The sequence below is a fragment of the Vigna radiata genome, chromosome 8, assembly GCF_000741045.1.
Source record: "Vigna radiata var. radiata cultivar VC1973A chromosome 8, Vradiata_ver6, whole genome shotgun sequence".
Taxonomy (NCBI): Eukaryota; Viridiplantae; Streptophyta; class Magnoliopsida; order Fabales; family Fabaceae; genus Vigna; species Vigna radiata.
In genome coordinates, this window is record NC_028358.1 from 26026187 (window position 1) to 26035557 (window position 9371).

The 9371-nt window shown below is 30.6% G+C and overlaps 1 long non-coding RNA gene across 3 annotated transcripts; it reads left to right on the forward strand.

The window, feature by feature from the left end:
* Positions 1-5730: 5730 nt before the first annotated feature.
* LOC106771714 lies at positions 5731-9151 on the forward strand. 3 transcript variants are annotated; one of them, XR_002669301.1, is made up of 5 exons: positions 5731-6180; positions 6357-6456; positions 6551-6617; positions 8538-8868; positions 9001-9151. It is a non-coding gene; the product is annotated as an uncharacterized LOC106771714 (long non-coding RNA). The 3 variants fall into 3 exon arrangements; XR_002669300.1 differs by lacking the exon at positions 9001-9151 and having other exon boundaries at positions 5741-6180; positions 6535-6617; positions 8538-8924; XR_001376497.2 differs by lacking the exon at positions 9001-9151 and having other exon boundaries at positions 5755-6180; positions 8538-8924.
* Positions 9152-9371: the final 220 nt, after the last annotated feature.

Below are 9371 nucleotides of genomic sequence, written 5' to 3' on the forward strand. Positions count from 1 at the left end.
GAAGTACCGTGAGAGTGATTTGTGAGAGCAGAGGTTACTTTTTTGGTATACATAATGAGTGAAGATAGTATTTTATTTTTTTAGGGTTTCATAAATAAAATAATAAATTAAAAAAATAAAAGTAGGTAGGTGGATTGGTGGGCCAATCCGGCTCACCACGGATTCAACCCGCATGAGCCGGGTCTAAATGAATCGGGTTAAAATCTGACCCGCACATAAATAGGTTGTATTTTTCAAACCCAACCCAACCCGAACCCGTGACGGGCCGGATTGACTCACGGGTTGTGACCCATTTTGACGGCTATACTGACAATATAAAGTTTTGAAGCGGGTGAATTTAAGTCGGTTCAGTAGCTAGCTTCTAATCTAAATAAACTTATACAATATTAATTTATAAGCTTCTGGATTAGTCTCAGTTTAAAAAATAACAAATAATATGATTTATATACTTAGTAATTATATCTAAAAGTTAAAAGTATTTCTATTAAAATATAAAAAGAAAATTAAGATAATTCGTTAAAAAGTCAAATAAAAAACTTAACGTATTTAAATTATGGGTAAAATTGTCGCAATTATTTTTTCGGAAAAGTGTAGTTTCACGCTACTTTTTCTCTTACTACCATTTGATTCTTTGTTTTATTAATAAAATATTACATTTAATATATAAAAATGAATATAAATGAAATTTTGAAATAAAAGAGTTAAATATGTTTTTCGTCCCTTAAGTATCACACGATTTTGGATTTAGTCCTTGTTTGAAACATTGGTGGCTTTTAGTCCTCATAGTTTTAAAACTATTACTTTTAATCCTTAAAATTAGACGGAGTTAACTTTTATTTGACGTGGCAAACGGGGAACCACGTGTTATGTGACTTTCCCTGTGCCACGTTGCTTTTCTTCTTCTTTTTTTTATCCTCCTCGTCTCTTCCACTCTCACCTCCTTCGTTTCCACCCCCAACGACTCCCTCCGCTCCTCCACCGGCGACACATTCTTTGTGACCTCCGTCGACTCCGTCTGTTCCTCCACTGTCCACTGCTTCGACTTCATCCCCGTCGTCAACCAAACCACTTCACCGTCTAGTTCTCCTCCCTCACCGGGGTCTCCACCATGCCACCTAGTAGCTATGGCAACGGTGGTAGCACTCTAAGTCCACCGTCTCAGAGTTCGCCTTTTCCTCAGATCGAGTCCAACCACGCCTTCGCCTCTGCCATTGTCTTCAATAAAATTTTGTAACACTGCGGTCACAGACCGATCGTACGACGGGATCTAGCCATTTGCAGCATTTCCTGAATCAACTGATCCATACTAATTCCCAGTGGTTTGATTCGCGAGATTAGCAACGGTAGCCATGTCAAATCAAAATGAGATTTGGTGCTCCTTGGGACACAGAAGCGCGAATCGAAAGCCCTAAATCGAAATCGAAATCGATGGTTTAAGCCCCAAAATCGAAGAGTCGACAAAACCCTAAGGAGTGCGAAACAGAGAGAGATTCTTGTTGTGGTGGTCGAAATCGCCGTGGGGGCAGTAGTGATTCTTGTTGTGTTAAGCATTCTCTGCATATTTCTCTTGCTTCCCGTTTGCGTGATTTGAAGTTTTTTTTATGATTTGCTTTTCTTAAATTGAGTTTTGAAATACGGTGAAACATATTATTATTTGTTACTGTGTTTGCGGCCTCATTCCATAATTATTGCCTTCTATCTGATATGGAATTTGTGGTTCATTTTTTGTTCTTGATTGGGGTTGGATCACATAGTTTTCACTGATTCTATACTTTTTAGGCAAGTTTGTGGCTTGTTTGGTAAATCAGCGTGATTCTATGGTTTCTTGGTAATTGAGATTTTCTAATTTCTAGTTTTGTAAGTGATGAAGATGAAGATGAATGTGCGACAGTGATGGAGTTGATTTTACAGTGGTTATGGAAGTTGAGGTCTGATTGTAGTCCATGGGAAAAAGCAATGTGGCACACCATTACACTTAGGAGAGAAAGCTGGCATTACATGTGGCTTGTCGTTAGTTAAAATTTAACGTCGTCCAATTTTAAGGATTAATAGTAATAGTTTTAAAACTATGAGGACTAAAAGCTATCAATGTTTCAAGTAGGGACTAAATCTAAAATCGTGTGATACTTGAAGAACGAAAAACATATTTAACCCGAAATAAAATAATGTCAAAGTACAGGGTCCTTATTTTTCCACTCTCTTAGGAGCGGGTGACGAAGTTATGTCCTCGAGTTAGGGATGGTAAGAAAATCCGCACCCAAGGATATCTGTAGATAAAATTCGCGACGAATAATTAATATCCATGGATATTTACCATCCGAAACCCACGAATAGCGGATATTTTAATACCCGCTTATAAATGGGTCGGGTGCGGGTATTATACTATCCGTACTCGCGGATATCCGCTACCCGTAAAAAATAAAAATAAAAATTTAATTTTTATTTTATTAAGTTAAATTTAATTAAAATTAACATTAATTTATATTTTACAAGGTTAAATTTAATTAAAATTGTATTTTATGAAGTATATCGATCAGAATTAACTTTCATTTATGCACAATTAACATGTATTAATAGGTCAAATTGCCTTGCGCTTTACAAAATATACGATATTGATTATTGATTATTGGGTTTGATTGCCTAAAAATATACTACACTAATGGTTAATCAATGGCTTATAAATATACAATTTATGTCCAGGTACAATCATCCTCTTCTATCCTAATAAAATAGAGACCTCTTTATGAAACATATCTTGAGCGTTAGAGTGTCTGCAGGTCTACAATACATCGAAGTGGATGACATTCCGAGGAAGGATTGAAGATAAAAAAAGAACAAAGCAAAGAAGGACGACCAATCCTCGGATCAATTCAAACGAAACAAAAATTAAATTTTAATTTATATTTAATTTAATTTATATTATATTTTATATATTTTTTGTAATTCTATTTAAATTTTATTTTAATAGTTTATAAAAATATACAATTTTAATTATTTACAGGTATCAGCGGGTTTTGAAATATTCGTGGATATCTTTTAAGTGGGTATCCGTGCAGGTAATGGGTCGGGTAGTGGATGGATTTTTTTTGTCAGATCAGATTGCATGTAGGCACTATTCGTGTCCGACCCGACCCGTTGCCATCCCTACTTCCAGTATTACATTAAGGATCAATGTAATTTTATGGGAAAAGAAACTAAGAAAAAATAGGTCAACGAATAAATAAAGAACGAAATATTTAGTTAGACAGAAAAAATTTAAAATGTTCGGAAACAAATAAAGAATAATATATTTTATAAACAGTAATAAAATATATAATTAGTGATACTTTAACATATTATACAATATACTCTATTCAAGTGCAAGTTTCGTTCTAAAATGTAATAAAATAACAATAATCTATGTTATAATACATAATTTATATTGATTATTTTCTATTTGTGTTTATTATATATATATATATATATATATATATATATATATATATATATTATATTTTAAATTTTAAGGTCAATGATATTTGAATAATTTTTCTTCTTAAAATTAAAAAAGAAAAACAAGAAATCTTCAAATTCTTACTCATATTTCTCATTCCTCTTAACCCTTTTTCTTTCATCTTTCTTACTCTAACATTTTCTCTGTCATATCTATTATAGCCCTAAGTAAAAAAAACACTCACTGTTAAACAATTTACTTTTGTAAAGAATTCAGTCATTGGCATATTTGCGGGCAAATGTTCATTCAATATCTCTTCGATCTCATCAACTCCACCAACCTCTCTAATTCCATTATTTGTGAATGTTGAATCGTCATCTTTAAAAAAAACTCTTCATACCAATTACCAATTTCTTTGAATGTCATTATGTTTGTGAAAATTAGATAAAATTAGATAAGACAAAAATTAGAAAATGAAAACTCATTATAAAATATTTTTTGTAAGAAATTATTTAACATCGAGTATTTCTTATTTTTTTCCAAGTCAATTACCAATTCTTTCGGATGTTATTATATTTGTGAAAATTAGATAAAATTAGATAAGACAAAAATTATGAAATAAAAACTCATTATAAAATCTTTTTTTTATGTAAGAAATTGTTTAACAACATATGCTTTTTATTTTTTCGCTATAGGAATGACAGGAAAAATGTTAGAGTGAAAGATGAAAAAGAAAGTGTTGCGATGAATGAGGAAGGTGAGTAAGGATTTAGGGTTTTTTGTTTTTTTTTTAGTTTTGAGAATGAAAATTATTGATATATCTTTGACCTTAAAACTTAGAATCAATAATATATAAGAGTATTTTTGTCTACTAAAACCTGATACAATTACTAAAATGTGCCAATTAAAAAAAAGTGTATGCAAATTAGTAAATCTCTATATATATTAGAGCTGTCAAAACGGGTCACAACCCGCGGGCCAACCCGGCTCGTCACGGGTTCGGGCCGGGTTGAGTTTGAAAAATACAACCCACTTGTATGCGGGTCAGATTTCAACCTGGCTCATTTAGACCCGGCTCATACGGGTTGAACCTATAGTGAGCCGGGTTGGCCCACCAACCCACCTACCTAATTTTATTTTTTTAATTTATTATTTTACTTATGAAACCCTAAAAAATAAAATACTCTCTATATACCAAAAAAGTAACCTCTACTATCACAAATCACTCTCTCACTGTACTTGCTCTCATTTGACGGTACTTTCACCTTTACTTCACTGAAATTCTTCAAGGAGTAGGTAAAACCCCCTTCCTTTTTTTCTTCTCTTTTCTCCACATTTTTGTTTTCTCACTTCTCTTTTTTTTTTCAAAAACCCTATAATGACAAAAATAGGGGTTTGCGAATTTGTTTTTTGTTCTGGGGGATTTGAAGACGTGAAATGATTTTTTCATGCTCTCATATGCTTGTATTAGATTTTGTTCATTTTATTTAAATAGTTTGAGTATACATTATTTGAACAAGCTCTTTTTGATATCTTTGAATTTGGAAAATTATGTTACAGATTAAACTATTAATTTTTTGGTGATGTCTTTAACATAATTTTTTTGGAGTGAAATTTGTTTAAATTTAAATTACAGAAAGTTTGTATTTTTTTTATTTAAAAAATATAATTAAATGGGCTAGTGAGCCAACCCGTTTACCCACCAACCCGTGGTGGGTCGGACCAGATTCAAATTTTTCTGGCTCGCTAATAAATGAGTCGGGTTGGGTTGGCTCACTAAGTGACCAACCCGTGGTGGACCGCGCTGGGTCGAGTCGGGTTATCCATTTTGACAGCTCTAATATATATATATATATATATATATATATATATATATATATATATATATATATATATATATATATTTCATGATTTTCAATTGTTAAACGAAACTCATCTTTTAATGTATATTCACTCTTTTCTTTGTTATTGTCGGTACCAAAGAAGTTGTTAACAGTAAACTATAATTTTGAAAGATATTACATTTACTTGAAAAATTATTTATCTCAGGAGATCCAATTTCATGTATAGAAACTCCTTTTACAGAATTCATATAGAACTGAACGTGTAATTTCATGTAGATTCGGCATTGCGCGTGTTATATTTGAATTCGGATGACTATCAAGTTGGACAGTTCCGTTTTCCCTACTTTTGTATTATATTATTACTGTGTTTTTATTATTTTATTTTAAATATGTAATAAATATTTAAATCGGGAGGAGCGCATGTATAGATATATGTGTAATCCGGTGATGAAGGTTTTTACATTAATGACCATAATAAGTGTAGTCAAACCTCTATTGAGTGTTCCCATTATTGTCCCAAAGCAGCAGCTTTGGTTTGCATACTCTAAATTTATTCATCCACCTACCGTTGTAAATTGATACCAGCTATTGTCATCGTAATTTCCGTCTTTAAAACCTTGGGCAAGGGAATCTTTCTGTACGAAACACTGTTCGATGTTGCAGTGGTAGATCACGTGAAGGATAAAGACAAATTTGGAAAAGACCTTCATTTACTGTCGCTATAAGACTGGACCGTTACATGCAGAGGTTTTAATTGGCGGTTCTCGATCAGGCATTCGAGACGTTGCCCATTTAAGCATTGCATTCTTCGCTACATTTCTTCATTCTGCATTCTTCAAGATGTATTGATGGAGTTAAGTTTCTGCGGACAGATTTCGAGCTGTTTTCATGAGTGAAGAAAAGGTAATATCTTAAAGAAAATTACCATACATCTCAGTCTTTCACTTGCATGCATCGTATGTCATGGTTTTAACTCTTCTAAAATCGAACAACTTTTCCATTGCTTAAGGTTTTATGTGTTTTTATAGGGTTTATGTGCTAAAAGTTTTGATAGATGTTTTATTTTGATTTTTATGCAGTGAGGAGAGGAAGTTGAGTGAAAAATGGTCTTTGAAGGTGGTTTGAAGTTTGAACTGCAGCATGCAGAAAGGTTTTGTTTATAGACTTGCCTTGGATGAGGTAAAGTTGTTTCTAAAATTTGATCTTCTTATACTAGAAAGAGTTTGTTTTGATCTTCTAATACTAGAATGTTTCAAGAGAGTACCAATTGCAGGGCCATAGTTGATGGTGGTGAAGATCATTAAGAGTGCCAACAAGCAATTCCGATTAACGAATGAAAGGTAATATCTATGCATTTTTATGGTACGTTGATATATAAGTTTAATAGGTAAAAAGATGAAACATTGTTGAATGCAAAATTGCCTCATAACATCAAGTAATGAAACTCTACTAACAAAACATGAGAGAAATAATTGTTTAACTTACAGGAGAACCATCAACACTAATAGAATATTTAACATCATTTGTGCAATAAGGAGTTTACAAAAACTGAAAAAAAATATTGTTAACATGAGTAATATGTAGCATGTGTTTGAACAAAGAAATGTAATTATGATTTTTTGAGCAAACTTCTTCAGCATAAGTGATCACTTGTCATACTTCTTAGGTTACACATATAAGTATGCGTCTTTGTCTTTTGTATATAAAAAAGACATGACGCGTATCTATGTGTTCAACCTATTTTGTAACACATTTTATTACTTAAAGTAGAAGCATAATTATATTTTTTTCTCTAACATGTCATGTATTCTCGTGATAAGTGCAATTATTTTTTTAGTTTTTATGAGTTTCCTATCGCAGGAATGATGTTAGACATCTTTATTAGTGTTGATGTTTCTCCTATAAGTTGGAAGATTGTTCCTTCCATTTTCTCTCATAGTAGAATTTTATTTACTTAATTATGTTATGTGACATTTTGGATTTTGCCAATGTATTCACGTTGATCTATTAAACTTAAGTTATACATACTTAGATAAATACAACTGTTTAATTAAAGGAAATGCTATCAAAACTGCATTATACATATAACGGTATATTCAAGAATCCTATATTATATAACCTTACAAAACAATATCAAACAATTTTAAGAAGCCTATAATATATAACTATAATTAATTTTAATTTTTGAATTTTTTTATTCAATTGAGTTTTAATATTTTTAATTTAATTGAGTTTCTATATTTTTATAATAATCAAATTGAGTTATTTTCTATATTGGAATTCACTCATTTTAAGACATTGTTTACATCAATCAATTTAAAAAAAATAAAAAAAAAACATTTTTTATAAAAGTAATATTTGAATCGAGTCTTAAAAAAAATAAAAACTTAATTAATTTAAAAACAATATAAAAACAAAAAAAAGGTCAAAAGACCCGAATATAAGAATTAAATTATTAATTAAAACAAAAGTAATTTAAATTAATATTTTTAAGGTAACAACTTCTACATAGTTTTTACAATCTGTCCTACCATAATCTTGATCTATCTATATATATCTATCTATCTATCTATATATATATATATATATATTCTAAGCCCCTCAAATTAATATCGCTTGGCAGCACACAAAAATGGTTAACACAAAAATACTAAAAAATTAATATAATGTTAGCTAGTTATAATTATACTTACGTTTTTGGTATATAAGTCAACACCAGTGTTATTACCATCTATAATTTGTTTGCTGTTACTCATATTTAATAAATTACTTTACACTACATACAAAATGAGTGAAGATACGCATACTTACATATACTTTTCCTCTTGTGAAAAATTGTTCATTGACTTCCTTGCAATTCCATATGATCAAAATTAGAAAGAAACATCAAGTAAAGAATATGCATTATTGTTTTTTTAGAGCATATTGCGTGATGCATTACATGTTTCTTTTTATTTCACAAGAAGAATTGATTGTAAGTTTATCTTCACTCATTTTAGATCTTATATTTGCTACTATAAAGTCTACGGTAATTTATGAAGTATGGAAAATAACAAATAAATTGTAGATCATAGCACCGATGGATTGTGTTGATGGTGCTAACTTTAGTACCATATGATACCATGAATATATAATTATATTTATAGATAGTAGCATTATATATTTTTAGTATTTTTATGTTAATCACTTTAGTAAGTCCAATTTAAATCTACTAAATTAATTTATAAAATAATTTATATCTATTCATATATTTTATAAAGTGTGCACTTCTAGCAACATTTATGCTTAAGTAAAGCATAATGGTCTTTCCACCACTTGTTCATTCTTCCACCAGCAACTTTCTTCATTCTTCCATCACTTGTTCAGGTGCTTTGGTCTTTCCATTCATCCACCAATTTTATTTTTCTATGAATAACTTCATTGTGGTTGATACTTTTACCGATGATGATTTTAATTTTATTGTAGCTTTGGACTGCTGAATGTCTTAGTTTGGCTTGTTCCAATGGTGATGTTTTTTTCTCTAGAATTCTAAGTTGGTCTTTGTTGAAGATAAGGTAAAAAAAAATTGAGTCCTTGTTCTTGGAGAAGGATGTAAGTAATTCGATAAATTTTGGATCGATTATTTATATAAGTTAAAGTTAATATTATTTGTTTTCTTCAGTTGGTTATTGAAATAATTTCATGTCTTTCATGGTTTTATATATGTTGGTATTTGTTTCTTAGTGAGGAGGACCATGCCAATCCAACCATTCCATTTGAATGAAGAAGCAATCCCCTAACAACCACATCATGATATTTTTTACACTTGGAAAGAAGTCTTGTTCATTCTGTAAATTTTGATATGTAAATTAAATAAAGCTTTGCTCATTTGGTATTTCGTGATGGTATTAGAGTTTAATTTTTCTTAGGTTAATAAATGTTTTACAAACTACAACTATTATCCTAAAAGGAGTCTTACACCATATACTTGACTAAGCACTCTAAATATCTGATTGACCTATCTATCTTGGTTTATGAATCCTTTTTTCTTTGTTTATGAATCATATTTCGTAAGAGTATTTCATAGTACCATTATTAAAAGAAGTACAAAATTA